This window comes from Dermacentor andersoni, chromosome 4 (genome assembly GCF_023375885.2).
Source record: "Dermacentor andersoni chromosome 4, qqDerAnde1_hic_scaffold, whole genome shotgun sequence".
Lineage (NCBI taxonomy): Eukaryota > Metazoa > Arthropoda > Arachnida > Ixodida > Ixodidae > Dermacentor > Dermacentor andersoni.
In genome coordinates, this window is record NC_092817.1 from 177,531,306 (window position 1) to 177,549,108 (window position 17,803).

General features: G+C 46.1%; 1 protein-coding gene across 1 annotated transcript in view; it reads left to right on the forward strand.

Moving 5' to 3' along the window:
- Window positions 1–356: 356 nt before the first annotated feature.
- Window positions 357–17,803, forward strand: part of LOC126530657 (uncharacterized) — a 110,874-nt gene continuing 93,427 nt past the window's right edge. The window contains exon 1 of the mRNA XM_050177924.3: window positions 357–516. The gene's annotated coding sequence lies outside the window, so the exon portion shown is untranslated. The remainder of the gene's footprint in view (window positions 517–17,803) is intronic.

Genomic DNA, 17,803 nt, shown 5'->3' on the forward strand with positions numbered 1-17,803 from the left:
GACGATGAGAAGCTAGCGCGGGCTGTTGCCTCTTGGCCAAGCGCAGCGTATTTTCTTGTAAATATACTTGTACATAGCTTCTCGTCTGCGTCTTCCTACGTAACAATATAGTTGTTCCAATATCTATACATATTCGTCGCAGTTGCCGTTTAACAGCTTTTGCTATAAAAGCTCAGAAGAAATTGCACTCGGTAACTCTAAACAGCCGTTTCTAAAAGACGAGCAGAATCTGCGCCGTTTTTCACTATCGGGCGTAATCTTCAGCCGGTCCCAAAAGTGGCAGCCTTATCTCTGCCACAGGGGCGTCCTAGCTAGGCTGATAACACCGTAATGTGTGCCCCTCTATCACTTGCGCAAGAGCAAACGTCATTCTGCTGAACGGCATTAGGCGCCGCACAAGCAAGCCAGATTGCCTTACTCTTTGTCTCCTAAGAAACACATCCAGTGAATGTTCGCGACCTAAAAGGGACCTGCCACATATTTTTCAACGACACATTGAGAAGTTGCAACACACAGGTAGGTTCTTGATTGCTTGCCAATTTCATTTGGCCAGAAAGATTGTCCGGCTATAATAATCAGAATCAGTATTTACGAAAAGCTGCTCATGCTATAGAGGCCCGTAAGGCGTTCTCTAGTGTTGATACCCGCTACTGACTAACTGTACTAGTGGCTAAGATGCAAATTTTATAAAGATTCAGAAGGTGAATATGGTTATAAGGGTTCGCATGGTGCTTCAGTGGTAAAATAGAGAAGAGAGAAAGATGTGTTTGTCCTTTCTTCTCATACAGGGAACACAGAACGTGAAGTAGAGCGCAAGCCATTGCGTTTCTTATGGATGTCTACATATTGGCTGCAACATACAAAAAAAAATTGACTCACCATGCCGATTCTGCCAGGGTCTATCTCCAGAGAAGCATTTGAAAGCCACCACTACATATACTGAGGGGGATATCTAATGGTTAATGGCTAATTTCCTCCTCCAGCGCATTATTCAGCCAGTGTAGAATCTGGACGTGCAGACTTCTTCTGTGATGGAATTCCCCAGCAATACGGCCAGTGGCAGCACGCCACCACTGGTGTTAAGAAGTGTCTCTGTGTATGCTCCTGCAGGGAGCAGAGTCAAGCATAGGGCCGCTTTACGTTCCAGCTCTGGAGTGAAGCCACTTCTCGCGTGCGCAGGAGGCATATACCGCGCTGTGTTCCATTTGTTTTTTTTTTGTGTGCTGGTCGCGAGCTATATGCTGAAATTATTTGCAAGTGCAGAGCAGGATGTCACTTTTTAATGTAGACTACGCTCGAACAATTCGCGTAGCCGGAGGGTTGCCAACCCCCAGAAAGTTTTATTTTATATGTACATATATACACGCACAAGTAACGGAAGACAGAAGGCCGCTGTCTGAAAGGAAAGACGGAGAGTAAAGGCAGTGTTCGGGCGACCATGTTTGGACCGCAGACTAACATGGAAGTACTCAAACCGACGCCGTGAACCTCGAGCGCATAGCCCCTCCAACGATACCAACCACCATAATGACCGCATCGCCGCAAGCCTTGGACATACCCAAGTACATCGGATCAGCGGATGATGGACCCGTGGAAGACTGGTTTCGTCTCTTCGAGTTCCACGCATCCGCTGCATCGTGGTTGAAACAGGATACGGTCACCAACTTCTATGAGTACGTCACCGGCGAGGCATTTCGCTTTTACCACTCGCACATTTGAAAACAATGAATCGTGGGAGGAAATCAAGAAACAGATGATCAGTCGATTTAAAGTATACGTTGCAGACCCCCTCATAATCCAACAGCTGGAGACACTGCAACTAGTCTAATGCAGTCACCCAAAGTTTCCATGCAGCGATCATCATCAGTACCAACCAAAGCCACGTATGACTAGATCGTCGACAACTTCCAGACAACTTCCAGAAGAACACGTCTAATATGATTCCACCGAGCACAGTGGAAAAAGTAAAGCCTCCGTTCTCTGAGCGATATCCAAGTCGCTCTTCATTATGAGCAAACCTTCTACCAGATTTCTCCACCGCGCAGACATTACCGCTGTGCGCGTCTTCATCATGCCATCAGACAGGTGTCATTGCTGAAGCATCGAATGCATCCAGTACTTCTTGTACATACGGGCCACCGCTTAGGTTCGAGTCCCGCGGTTCTTCTATGAAACTCATAACTTCTCCCTCGCGTGAAAACTTGAACTTTGGCCATCACTGGGAGCGCGTGATGAAGCTACATCCTCTACGGCGTTATCAGTGATCCAGGATTCCAAGCCACATGAGCTGAGATTATGGTACCAGTCACACTAATCAAGGAAAGAACGCAGCTATTACTTCCAGCACTGACATGAAGCAGACTGCCTTCCCGCGAATACATGAGAAGCAAACCGCGAACACCATGCGCTCTTTTCACTAGGAAGACAGTGCACTTTCAGCGGCTACGGATGGGCCATGTACATTTAGAGATCAAGCCACTTCGCAACACACAAACTTTCTTCCGCGCACAAGACCTTTAAGAACAGCGGCCATCGCAGAAATGGCGCAAGTCCTAAGTGTCGCACCCTGTCAAATGAGTGCACTACCCATTCGTAATATTGCTGTAGCAGACTCAAAGGAGTCTTCTCTGAAGCCTCGTACAATACTTTTGCCACCAGACAAGCCTCACAAAATAGCGCAGTGGACCAGCTACCGACAGATCCCCACGTTAAATTGCAAAACAAGTCAAACATATTCTAATGGAAATGCTGCCTCAGGGGCTCTCGCAGCCACACCAGAAAGATCACCATAAACTCCATTAGCAGCGTCACTTCCTAAGACGGCCAATTTAGCACAGGCGACGACGATGAGCATCGCCAAAAACACGAATGTGACAAGGAACACATGAATAAGCTAGCCAACCATCACAAACGAGACGAGTCATGTGCCTACGGTGCATCTCATGTAAGCGAAATACCTTAAAGAAAGCTCTCAACATGAATCCTTTCGCCCGCGCTAGCTTCAAGGGCAACCACTGCTCCAGCTACTTCAAGGCGCTTGTACTGTAGTCAGTTGTGTCAAGAGCTGAACGTGTACGACAATCTGTGCTCGCAAGTTACGTCGCATGTAGGCGTCGTCCGAATCGCAACAGCAAGGCCCGTCCCCCAGAGTTGTGCTGAACATCACCGCACTGCGATAGTTCATTCTGAAATTTAATTAGTATACAGAGGTAAATCGGGACATTGGACCAATTGAACCTTTGGATATTTGACTATTTTGTGCTCTGCCATTGCTCTCTCTTGTGTTGCTTGCAGCGCGCGCCCTTTTGGGGGGCGGGGAATGTGTAACAGAAGACAGCAGGCCTCTGTGTGAAAGGAGACGAAGACGAAGAATAAAGGCAATGCTCGGTTGACCATGTTCGTCTCTGTCCGCAGCCTCCTGCTCGCGTCACACACAAATATGAACACACGTATGAACCTAAATATAAGGAGTAGGACCGCCCTCGATCCCTCGAAATTATATCCTGACTACGCCGATGGCTTCAACAGCTCAAAAGTTCGCGTGCATACGCACATTACCTTGCAATAACAAGCGGTGCAATGTTGTTCAGCATGCATATGAAGTTTTCTCGCGGATGCCGGAAGGCAAGAAATGTTTTAAAGAGTGTTTAAGGAATACTTCACACATGTTTGCTAAACAATTATGTGAGCGCACTTTGGCTACCGAAACCAGACGAATAATGATTGTTGCCAAGAGAACTATCGTGGTTGAAGTTATGTCAGTGACCATTGGCCGTGGCCGTCATTCCTCACTAATCGTCGTTCAGAGCAGCTGCACGTTTTCGATATATGCACTGCAGACACGTAGATATAAACGCATTTCAAATGTTCACTGCGTGCATTTTATGCAAAGCTTATTTTACGATTCATACCGCAAACTTTATAGCTGCTTCGTAGCAGTAAATTTACAAGTGACAAAAGATTCAAGATGCATGAGTTTCCAGTTCAAATTTATTTCGTACGACGGAATGGATGAGCAATGGCTGGTGGCAGCAGGGCATGAGTGCTAGTTCTTGAATCCTTGGGGAGCAGAATTCAAAGCCAGTATAATGGCAACAAGTTATTGAGATTAAGAGAACATTAGTTTTTATTGCACTAATCACAGGATGGCAAACTTGCAAATTATTCACACATTGCAGACTGTATATGACAACACACTTTTCTTTATCATTTCATACTACTCAGATTAATTTACTACAACACAGTCCTTATTAAACGTACAAAAATGAATTTTATATTCCTCACGTCGACTAAGGCTGATTGAAAAGGCAACATATTACGGGCAGTAAATGCTGAAGCTATCACAGCTGTCTGATCAGCAGAAGCGCACGATGTTTTCACTTGCTACAAAACGATGAACACCAGCCCATCAATCGCCGTTTCATGAAAGTCAGAACGCCAACAAAAAACTTGAAAAATCAGAGTAGAGAAAGAGCAGGGTGCAGCGGGCACATTGTATCTGCTAGTATTTACTCTGTATTGAACACACTGTTATTGAGCCGCATAGTCTGAACAATAGTACAAGCAACACAGCGAATTGTGCGATTCCGTAAGTTAACACTCTTGGCACATATGGGGAGCGCCAGACAAACCTATCATCCATCCGTTATCCCGCGTCTGTCGCGCTGCACATATACACAAAAAATTGCACAAGTGAACAACCACTCATGTCAGGCGTACGCATTTCAGTGTGTACAAGAGCGTTACTCGAAGTAAATGTTCTTTAACGTAAACATTCCGAACTCGCCTCTTTAAACAAGGCAAACACCCCTTGCATATCCTGGTCTCTCTTAAAGCCGGCCGGCCTCGTCATTACGCCCGGCACCGCAGAAAAAGCTTTGCCAACTTCCGTGCGGTTTGTGCACTTTGGTGTACTGCACCCCGTCATACAGGAATACAAGTGTCAAAATGATGTGCTTCGTATCACTTCAGCAAAGTCGTTAAATAATTATCGTCAAATACCGTACCCTACAACCAGGACTCGATTGGTGCAACGCACGCTCGACGGTACGCTGATTGCAATTTCAATGGCACTGACGGGAAAGAGTCGGCGCTGCGCCCGTAAAGTTAGCTCCGCATTTTGCGTCATTTTATTTTATTTATTTGATACTGTCAACCCCGCACTTAGGGTAATTAAAGGGAGCGTCATGTGTCAAGAATACATGATACCTAACTTTCATGCTATGTAATATATAAATTCACTAACGCTGTTAGTAGTTAACAGCAAAAAACAAAGAGCAAAGAGTGGTTTACAAAAAAGAGTCAACAAATAAATAAATGTTCGTAGAAAAATTGAGCATACATCATCGCAAAAGAAAGTATCTAACGCATTTTCAAAATCGCAGAGGCCCTATCGGCTCACAACTGCAATAGGCAATCGGTTGTATATTTCAACAGTGGCAGGAAAAAAAGGTGAAAGGAAAAGCTTGAGTACGTGTTAAATAAGGTTTGATAGCTCTGCTATTGTTTAGACGCTTGATTTTTAGACTGTTCTTTAGACTAATAGTATGTTTTGCAATAACGTGTTGTAGGACCTTGCCGCAAACTGACACCAAGGATATGGGTCTATAATTGTTTACTTTTGTACGGTTGCCATTTTTAAAAACGGGGATTACTATTGCATTGCGGCAGTCGTATGGAAGTGAATGCGTTCCAATTGACTTCGCGAATATTATCCCTAAGCAAAAGGAAACCCATTTGGCATATCGTTTCAAAAATTCAGTTGACAGACCGTCCTGTCCACTTCTCTTCTTCGTGTCTAATTCAAGCAGCAATTGTAAAACACCTTCACGGCTCATGTCGCTCATTTCGTCCTCACATCGCCGTTGATGTATTCGCCTATCTTTTCACGCTTTGCTGTTGTATAAACAGACTGAAAGAAGCGATTAAATGCATCAGCTTAGTCTTCAACTCGTGTTAGGACTTGTCCCTCATGTTCAATCTGTTCCATTCTTTCCTTTTTTCACTGAATTACCGCCAAAATTTGCGGACTGAACTTTTAGGTTTGCAAACGTGTGATCACATAACCTTTTTTTTTTTCGATTTCACAAGAGTTTCTTTCACATCACTTTTCTTTGCTGCAACTTCCATTGCTCTTACTTTCCGTTTCATATGAATAATGCTGCGTGTTATCCAGGGATTTCATTTGCGCGTTTTCTCAATACGAGTAGGAACAAAGAAATAAACGCATGTTATGATACTACTACGACATCTATGCCACAGTTGCTCCCAAACTCGCAGTTGGAGGGCTGCTCGAAGTAATAGAACTGTAATTCTAAAAAATTGCACCACGTGATAGCGCTCGGCGAATTGTGCTGTGAGCGGCGCTGGAAGAGTTATGAGCAACTCTGCTCCCGGCGGGAACCTATACAGGAACACTGCTCGTAGGCTGCTAGGTTGCTAGGTTGGCTTTTTTATATATGAAAGGCTTGTGTCATCTCTCCCCACCTCGCAAGCTACTGGCACCGCGGCAGCTTGAGCAACAGCAATATATACCGTGAAACCTGCGCGCGGAGCGCTACCCCCATCGCATTGTAAGCAGGAGCACTTATTCAACAATTGTGTGGTTGGGATTCTTGTCGTGGTGGCTCTTTGTTGAAACGAATGCTGTGCTGCAAGTTGTACGCGTAATACCAAGGAATGTATCCACGTTTTAGTTCACTAGCTGAAGATGTTTCATTCCGTGACGACGACGGGGCGAATAATCCCGACCAACTAGAGGCTAACAGGTTCGCTGTGAAGGCTACGTTGAAGTTAGCACGGCTGATTCTTTGAAGCGACACATTCTTCTTCGCCGCATCTGACTTCGCCGCGTCTGGCTTCGCGATGGAATCCTGGCAAGTAGCTCGCTTCACTTTCACTGGTGCTGCACCCGAAAGCAGAGCTACACGGCGTCGCTAACACGAAACACGGTACATGTAGGAAGACATGCTGGAAAAAGCACAAACTTAATTATGGGGTTTTACGTGTCAAAACAGCAATCTCATTATGAGGCACACCGTAATGTGAGCTCGGGAGATTCTAACCACCTAGGGATCTTTAACGTGGACCTAAACCTGCACCTAAATCGCATTTCGCCCTCATCGAAAGGCGGACGTCGTGTCCAGGATTTGATCCCGTGACCTCGAGGATAGCAGGAGGGTCAAACGTCGAGAGAATGCGTACAATATAAGGATGGCGGCAGCTTTAAAAACATGACGTTAATTTCAGTTTATTGAAGGGATTTATCCACAGCTACTCCAGCTCTCGGACTGCAAACATGACTTTACTGCAGAAGGTGAGCAATGCCCACCTTTTTCATCTGCGTCATGTTTCATAACAGCAAAAGATATGCCGAGCTACACGGTGTGATCTAACGGAAGGAGAGAAGCAAGAACGTTTATATAGCTCGCAAACGCGTAAGTGAGGAGCCACTATGTATTGCTGCGCACCACGATACTTCCCCTTGGGGGAGATTAGACGGTAGATTTTGTTTTGAAGTTCTTCGTAGGAAACTGGTTCTATACAATAAGAAAGACCTACCGCTACACCAAGACTACGAACATTAGCTGCATGAAAAACCTAGTAGCACAACAGGCGAAGGCTGGGAAAAACGCAGCCCTTTGATTTCTTTTTACACCTGTCTCAAAAAGGCAGTTGTATCTGTTATGAAAAGCGTATCACTTGTGGAATTCGCTGCTGCGCTATCTCCTGCCGAACATAAGAACTAACACATCTTACAAAAGAAGCAATGGACATCACAAAGAAAAATAAAGTTGAAATGCCTACCTTATCAGTATTAGTGCCATAGGGACCAATTATCGCCAGACATTTCTATGGAGGGATGCTGCAAAGCGAGTGGCGGGCCGATAAGCGGAACGTACTAAAGACAGCTTCCTTTACGATATCTTTTACTGCTGGCGACAGACGGCCGTTGTACGTGAAGGGCGACAGCGCACATTCGTGACGAGAATGTAAGAACAGATAACATCCTCCGATAGAGCGCCATCTCTCATGAGCAGTGAACTAATCTATGGCACGTCTTGTTTTTATTGGTGTTAGCTTCTACAATGTTCAAAGTTTATGCAATTATTGACAGAGTACCCGTATAATGTAATGATTGTTCACCTTTCTTTCGAAGGATCGCTGTAAGCCGTCGGTCATGATTACATAATGCCGGCCGTACGCGCTGCAACCCATGTTTATTCTGCCTAAATTGTCTTTCTCATAATCTGGCCCCGCTGTGGTTAATTCACCTGGGTAGATGCAATGTCCAGGCTCCAATGGCAGACTGCAAGTTATGGATTGTTCTTATATTTCCGAACTATCTAACAATATATTTGCCGTCTGCACAACAATCTCCAAGTCTACTTTTGCAATTTATCACTTAATATCATGAAAGTACTTTTCGAAATCATCTTTAGCACAGCTTAATATGACAATATATTTGCACATCATGCATTGCTGAGATACTCAATGAGATATTCAGTCTCAATCCTTCCCAGTCAAATAGCTGGAATAGTTCTAGCATGCAGTGAATAGCATTCGACGTTGTGACTCCTTGCAAGACCTCTATTTTTGCAGGTGCTTTTTCGCTTTTCCTCTGGAGAACAGGGTAGCTCTGGAGTTTTTCTATATATTTTCCAAAATATAACTGTATGCTGCCTGCACTCTTTGGTCACGCAGTGCGCTCATAATTCCTGGCATTCCTACTGAGTCAAACGCCATTTACTAATCTATGAAAGCCTAATAGAGATGGCGGTTGTACCACGTAAAGTTCTGAATTTTCACAGTGCCGACATGAGTGTGATGCGTTTTAGAAACGTTTTTTTGTTGAAAGCCAGTTCTCGTGGTTGATTCAAATCAAGTGAGGCCCTGGTCCTAATAAACATTTCCTTGGTAAATATGTTGTACAGTTCTGCGAGGAAGCTACTAGGATTAAAAATGCTTCAGTCGCTTTCTACGAATCAATATATTGTGGACATGACCTGAATACCTTAGCAAGCTTGAAGTTTTCTGGAGTTTTGTATAAGGACTTGGCAAGTGCTTTGAAAAGTGCAATGACCCCTTCATCTTCAATTACATAGGCTCTTATTTCATGTCCTCCTGCCGCATTTCTGCGGTACGTGCCTTGAAAAGCTTTTGCGACTTGATCGCTTGTTGCAGATGGAGCTTCTGTGTCCGGACACACTGGACACAGAAGCGGCTATGGTATTCCACTGCACTTCACGTTCATGCGCTTAGCAATTAAGCAATTCATTACACACCATGCTGCCCCAGAGAAGAGTCATGTATGCGGCTTGCACGTAGCCAGGCACCACTGCTGACGTGCCGGGTCACTGAGTGGCAACGCTGCGAAGCGTACGTGAGGCGCTTCTGGGAATATACATTCAAGGAAGTTTTTGTGAATATCTATGACGCGTCACCAACAACGCCCACGCACCAGATAAATTTTAGGAGTTCTGTGCTATTGAAAAGACGCACGTAGCATGTGGCCCATAATGATCCGGTAGACGTAAAAGTATGAACAGATAGAGAGGGAAATTATTGGTTTATTCAAGAGTGATGCTACCCAGTGGCGTATACCTAGTCGCCCATAATGGCGCCAGCGAGCTTCATTGAAGAGCGGCACATACCCTTTGGTGCAAACCAGTGACCCAAGTTGCTGTCAGTGAAGTTCGCACAAAAGCGGGATATAAACATTACCACATAACAGGAGGCTCCGGACAGGCCGCCATTGGAATATGAACCTGGCAACGTTTAACGCTAGAACGTTATCTAGTGAGGCGAGTCTAGCAGTGCTATTGGAGGAATTAGAGGGCAGTAAATGGGATATAATAGGGCTCAGTGAAGTTAGGAGGCCAAAAGAAGCATATACAGTGCTAAAAAGCGGGCACGTCCTGTGCTACCGCGGCCTAAAGGAAAGAAGAGAACTAGGAGTCGGATTCCTGATTAATAAGAATATAGCTGGCAACATACAGGAATTCTATAGCATTAACGAGAGGGTGGCAGGTCTTGTTGTTAAACTTAATAAGAGGTACAAAATGAAGATTGTACAGGTCTACGCCCCTACATCCAGTCATGATGACCAGGAAGTCGAATGCTTCTATGAAGACGTGGAATCGGCGATGGGTAAAGTGAAAACCAAATACACTATACTAATGGGCGACTTTAATGCCAAGGTGGGCAAGAAGCAGGCTGGAGACAAGGCAGTGGGGGAATATGGCATAGGCACTAGGAATAGCAGGGGGGAGTTATTAGTCGAGTTTGCGGAACAGAATAATATGAGGATAATGAATACTTTCTTTCGCAAGCGGGATAGCCGAAAGTGGACGTGGAGGAGCCCGAACGGCGAGACTAGAAATGAAATAGACCTCATACTCTGCGCTAACCCTGGCATCATACAAGATGTGGACGTGCTCGGCAAGGTGCGCTGCAGTGACCACAGGATGGTAAGAACTCGAATTAGCCTAGACCTGAGGAGGGAACGGAAGAAACTGGTACATAAGAAGCCGATCAATGAGTTAGCGGTAAGAGGGATAATAGAGGAATTCCAGATCAAGCTACAGAACAGGTATTCGGCTTTAACTCAGGAAGAGGACCTTAGTGTTGAAGCAATGAACGACAATCTTGTGGGCATCATTAAGAAGTGTGCAATGGAAGTCGGTGGTAACGCGATTAGGCAGGATACCAGTAAACTATCGCAGGCGACGAAAGATCTGATCAAGAAACGCCAATGTATGGAAGTCTCTAACCCTACAGCTAGAATAGAACTGGCAGAACTTTCGAAGTTAATCAACAAGCGTAAGACAGCTGACATAAGGAAGTATAATATGGATAGAATTGAACAAGCTCTCAGGAACGGCGGAAGCCTAAAAACAGTGAAGAAGAAACTAGGAATTGGCAAGAATCAGATGTATGCGTTAAGAGACAAAGCCGGCAATATCATTACTAATATGGATGAGATAGTTCAAGTGGCTGAGGAGTTCTATAGAGATTTATACAGTACCAGTGGCACCCACGACGATAATGGAAGAGAAAATAGTCTAGAGGAATTCGAAGTCCCAAAGGTAACGCCGGAAGAAGTAAAGAAAGCCTTGGGAGAAATGCAAAGGGGGAAGGCAGCTGGGGAGGATCAGGTAACAGCAGATTTGTTGAAGGATGGCGGGCAGATTGTTCTAGAGAAACTGGCCACCCTGTATACGCAATGCCTCATGACGTCGAGCGTACCGGAATCTTGGAAGAACGCTAACATAATCCTAATCCATAAGAAAGGGGACGCCAAAGACTTGAAAAATTATAGACCGATCAGCTTACTGTCCGTTGCCTACAAAATATTTACTAAGGTAATCGCAAATAGAATCAGGAACACCTTAGACTTCTGTCAAGCAAAGGACCAGGCAGGATTCCGTAAAGGCTACTCAACAATAGATCATATTCACACTATCAATCAGGTGATAGAGAAATGTGCGGAATATAACCAACCCTTATATATAGCTTTCATTGATTATGAGAAAACGTTTGATTCTGTCGAAACCTCAGCAGTCATGGAGGCATTAAGGAATCAGGGTGTAGACGAGCCGTATGTAAAAATACTGAAAAATATCTATAGCGGCTCCACAGCCACCGTAGTCCTCCATAAAGAAAGCAACAAAATCCCAATAAAGAAAGGCGTCAGGCAGGGAGATACGATCTCTCCAATGCTATTCACAGCGTGTTTACAGGAGGTATTCAGAGACCTGGATTGGGAAGAATTGGGGATAAAAATTAATGGAGAATACCTTAGTAACTTGCGATTCGCTGATGATATTGCCTTGCTTAGTAACTCAGGGGACCAATTGCAATGCATGCTCACTGACCTGGAGAGGCAAAGCAGAAGAGTGGGTCTAAAAATTAATCTGCAGAAAACTAAAGTAATGTTTAACAGTCTCGGAAGAGAACAGCAATTTACAATAGGCAGCCAGGCACTGGAAGTCGTAAGGGAATACATCTATTTAGGGCAGGTAGTGACGGCGGATCCGGATCATGAGACGGAAATAATCAGAAGAATAAGAATGGGCTGGGGTGCGTTTGGCAGGCATTCTCAGATCATGAACAGCAGGTTGCCATTATCCCTCAAGAGAAAAGTATATAATAGCTGTGTCTTACCAGTACTCACCTACGGGGCAGAAACCTGGAGGCTTACGAAAAGGGTTCTACTCAAATTGAGGACGACGCAACGAGCTATGGAAAGAAGAATGATAGGTGTAACGTTAAGGGATAAGAAAAGAGCAGATTGGGTGAGGGAACAAACGCGAGTTAATGACATCTTAGTTGAAATCAAGAAAAAGAAATGGGCATGGGCAGGACATGTAATGAGGAGGGAAGATAACCGATGGTCATTAAGGGTTACGGACTGGATCCCAAGGGAAGGGAAGCGTAGCAGGGGGCGGCAGAAAGTTAGGTGGGCGGATGAGATTAAGAAGTTTGCAGGGACGGCATGGCCGCAATTAGTACATGACCGGGGTTGTTGGAGAAGTATGGGAGAGGCCTTTGCCCTGCAGTGGGCGTAACCAGGCTGATGATGATGATGATGATGACATAACAGGAAACGCAAGTTGAAGTGAAATCGGATAACCGCTTAGGTTCACCTATCCAATGCCCCATACCCAGTGACGCAGCATGGTCTGGCGGTTGGTTTTGAACCTAGTTCTCTCAGCACACCCTCTCCGTGCTCTAGCCTTTAGGCCCACGGACTTCTGTGTGAACAGAATTGGCGGGAAAATGGTTGCATGCCTAAAGCATTTAGGTAGAACCCATCTTACAACTCTGTCGACATTAATTCGTTAGCATAGAGTCAATACATTGACCTAATTTATTACCACCGTGCAAACCAATAATGTAGGAGGCTCGTAATGCAGCGGGATACTTAATTGCTGGGCTAGTTGGTAATCTTCCATACTGAAAAGATTTTGCGCCGAAAAACAACACACAGAAGAAAGACGACGACACCATGGGCGCTGTGGAAAACAATCAGTGTAAGCCCTGCAGTGATAAGCGTTACTTTCATAAGCGTTACTTTCATAAGAAGTGACGTTAAATGACGTTACTTCTGTCTTTAACAGATATGGCGTCCCATAACTTTTTATTCCGCCGGAAGTGTTCCCTCCACATACGGATGGCGCTATGCCCCATGAACCGGTAACAAATAGCCATGTTTTGAACGTACGGGCTCTTATGAAAGCTTCGCTACTAGGTATATTTACCTTGCTAGCGTTTTGACAGCGAGTGCTTGGCGAGTGTACGCGGTCATAGAGTGCGATGTGCGAATGTTTGCCTGTTTGTTAATTTAGTTACTAAGCGTGTGCTTACAAGTTTATACTGCCGATAAAACTACTGTCCTTCTTATTATGGCTGCCTACTAATTTGCAATTCGCTATAGAAATCGAGGATTTGCCTCTCGGACCAAACGGCGACATTTTGCGATAGCAATTACCTATGTATATTTTTACGGGGTTAAAACCGGTCACACGTATATTTACAAGATATTTATAATAATCGTGGCGGCTGACAAGATGGTAGACAGCGCGCGAACTCCAGAGCGTCATCTTCTTCCGACCAAGCTGACACCATCTTCGTCAGCGTGTCATATGACCCCCGGCGGCGGAAGCAGCGGCTCGGTGCTGGTTAGGAGGCGGGCGAGTGATACAACTTAAGACGCGCGACATGGACCACTTCGGAGCGATGCTGAGCCACGGTTGGCTCTAAGAGGGGTGATTTCGTACGTGACGTCAGTTACCTTACGCAAGACGCGGTAAGGGCCAGAGTAGAATGAAAGTAACTTCTCCGAGAGGCCAACGCGTCTCGAAGGCGACCAAAGGAGAACCAGGGTGCCCGGTGTGTAATGGATGTCAGGATGGCGGGCGTCATATAAGCGCCGCTGATTGTCCTGCGACTCCACAAGTCAACGTCGGGCAATATGGCGTGCTTCTTGAGCTTTGAGTATGGCTTCACGGGCGTACTCGGACGTGGAATTCAGGCTAGCAGGTACAATGGTGTCGAAAGGTAGCGTAGGGTCGCGGCCAAACAAGAGGAAGAATGGAGAGAAGCCGGCGGTATCACGGCGAGGCGAATTATAGGCGAAAGTAACGAACGGCAGCGCAACGTCCCAGTCGTGATGGTTAATGGAGACATACATGGACAGCATGTTAGTAAAGGTGCGGTTAAGGCGCTCGGTTAGACCGTTCGTTTGTAGATGGTAAGCAGTAGCAAGTTTTTGTTTAGTCGCGCACGAGTGCAGAATGTCGTTAACAACTTTAGAAAGAAAGTAGCGGCCGCGTCGGTGAGGACCTGTCGAGGGGCGCCGTGGTGAAGGATGACGTTCTCTAGGAGGAAGTCGGCGACATCGGTTGCACAGCTTGTCGGAATAGCCCATGTGATAGCATATCGGGTGGCGTAGTCTGTTGCTACAGCAATCCACTCGTTTCCCGAATCAGACGTAGGAAAACGGCCTACAATATCAACACCTACACGGAAGAATGGTTCTGATGGTATGTGAAGTGGTTGAAGGCGACCAGCAGAGAGTGTGGTCGGCTTTCTGCGTCATTGACAAAGGTCACACGCAGCGACATAACGGCAGACGTCATGGTATAGACCAGGCCAATAAAAGCGCCGAAGAACGCGGTCATAGGTCCGTGACACGCCAAGGTGACCGGCAGTCGGGACATCATGAAGCTGGGCGAGAACAGTCTGACGCAGATGCTCAGGCACAACGAAGAGTCGGGCAGGGCCGTCCGGGCGCATGTTAGAGCGCTACAATATACCATCTTGGAGTTAAAACATGCGAAGGGAAGGAAAGCAGAACAGTATATCAAAGCGGAATGTGTAGACAGAAAGTCAAGGCCCAGAATGAGGTCGTGCGGGCAATGCTCTAGAACATAAAATAAAACAGAAGTATGATGTCCGGCGACACTCACGCGAGCCGGACACATGGCGACGGGTCAGGAGTAAGGACTTTCTTGAGACGATTCCGAAGCAGAGCATTCATCACATATATGTGCGCGCCAGTGTCAATCAGAGCCGTAGCAGGTACACCTACCACGTTCACTTTAATGAGGTTCCGATGTGTGGGCAAGGTCAGAAGAGGCTATTTGCGTCGGGTCGGTTTGGCAGCATCACCTCCAGGTGCTGCACCCATTAGTTTTCCGGAAGGGTACGCTGGAAGGAGCTAGGGGACGGTGATCGGCGAGATGGGGGCGATCGGGAAAAGCGGCGATGTGGCGAAGGAGAGTGGCTAGAGCGCGTAGGCAGAGAAGTGTCGCCAGAATGTACTGGCTGCGTTTGCGGGGGGAAGCGATAAGCACCATGAGGGTCGTGGAATGAGAGGTAGGGCCAGGGGGTCGAAATCCACGAAGACCGGCAGTGACGTGAAATATGGCCGATACGGCCACAAATGAAGCATATAGGCTTGTCGTCTGGAGTGCGCCATTCGGTCGGATTGCGATACCGCGTTGGGGCATTCAGGCTGCCGGTGCGTATGACAGTGCTGGACGGAGTGTAGTCAGGTCGATTAACTGAGCAGACGTTGGTGCAGCCAATGTTGGCCAATTCCTGGCGCACGACGGACTGTATCAGTGAGACGGTCGCCTGGCAATTGTCGCGGCCATGGGTTCGGGTTGTGACAGGAGATGCGGCTTCTATTTCACGTCGGATCATATGCAGGACGTAATTAGAGCGATCGCGCATGGGCGGACTGCGTAGGTCTTCGCAGGTGGACGTAGCAGCCGTGTTGGGAAGGCGGAGAAATGGCTGGGCAATGCGGCGACTCTTGGCTTCTTCAAACCACCGGCATTCGGTAATAATGGCTTGCACAGTGGAAGAATTCTTGAAAACAAGGCAGTGGAAGGCATCGTCTGCTATGCCCTTAATGACATGTGCAACTTTATCAGGTTCGGACATCTTCGGATCCACTTTGCGGCACAGAGCGAGCACGTCCTGGATGTACGTGAGGTAGGATTCAGTGCACGTCTGGACACGCGAAGTGAGGTCTTTTTTGGGCGCGCGCAGATGTCCAACAGGCTTGCCAAACAAATCTTTCAGCTTCTGTTTACAAATGTCCCAGCTGGTAAGTTCCTCCTCGTGGGTCTGAAACCATACGCGTGCCGTGCCCGCGAGGTAAAATATCAAATTAGCGAGCATGATGGTCTGATCCCAGTGGTTGGTGGAGCTCACCCGCTCATATAGTTGAAGCCAGTCTTCAACATCAGTGTCGTCGGTGCAAGAAAAGGTTCCTGGGTCGCAGGGTTGTGGTAGATTGACGGTGACCGTGGGTGCCGACGGGCCCGAAGCATCCTCGCCTTGAGCTGGCATTAGAGATGCAGCCAAGGAGCGCCCGCCGCGTAAATCCGTCTTGATAATGATCCCGCAGCCTCCACCAAAAATGTTACGGGGTTAAAACCAGTCAGACGTATATTTACCGGATATCTACAATAATCGTAGCACCTCACAAGACGGTAGACAGCGCGCGAAGTCCAAAGCGTCGTCTTCTTCCGCCCAAGCTGACATCTTTCTAGTCAGCGTGTCACAATTTATATATATATATGTGTGTGTGTGTGTGTGTGTGTGTGTGTGTGTGTGTGTGTGTGTGTGTGTGTGTGTGTGTGTGTGTGTGTGTGTGTGTGTGAAAAGGAGAGGCCAGATAGTTTGCGGTGTGCCCCCCTTCATTCGAGAAGTAGGTTGTACGCCACTGTTCCATCTAATGTGTGCATCTTCTGCTTGTCTTCTACACTTTTTGTATTCTCCATGGTCCCTAGACGGCAGCTTACCCTCTTCTATAGGTACATTTATTTCCCTGTTTTACCACTTCCTCTTTTCCACGCCAATTTCTACTTCCAATTCAACATTCGTTTTCCTTTTCTCTCCGATCTCCTTTTCCATAACGTCTAGCAGTTCCTTACATTCCGACACTGTTGCAAGAGACACCTCGATTTTCGTCTGTATATATATTGCAATATCTTGTTATTTCCCTTTTGTAAATATTAAGAAATTGTTTTGCCATTGGTTCGTGTTTAGCAAAAGTACCTCTGTCAAATTTTAAGGTTACACGTTTATGATAGCTACCTAGTCTATCTTTTCCGTGTTCGTGTATGATCATTTGGTCTAGCCCTTGGTAGACCGTTTCTGAGACTAACGCATAACCGATACATGACTGCCTATTTCTTCATTGCCACGTCATTTCTCCATGGAACTTATTCTCCTTGTTATCTACTGTAAGATTCTGTTCATCGCACAGATCCAATTAAAGAACCATTGTAATCAGTATATTTCTTTAAATCTTCCATGTGCGCGTTCATATTGCCCACTAATATCACCTGGCCCGATTTCCTGAACATATTATTATTCCTCCTAATGCAATCTATCAGTTGGTCATTTTTATCTCTGCTATCACTTCCAAAGGTAAGCTACTCCCAGCCCCGTCATTTTGCCTTGGCATGTGTCGCTAATCCACAAATGCTCCTTACATATCTCTTTTAAGCTTTGTCACTTCAGACCTCGCCTGATGGCGTAGAGTATTCTTAAGGAAACCCGAAATAGGACTCCCACTGCAGCCTATATATCTCAAACATAATTCCTTTCGACGGTGCCAATATGTTGTGTCCGAATATTGATTCAATGACAAACGCATTACCGTCAACAGCCATTGTGAGATGGGTCATCGCGATTCTTTGAGGCGTTAGTAGTCTTTGGGAATCAACGGAAAATATACGGAATCATACCTCATACACAAGTTTAATTGCCTACACCCGGC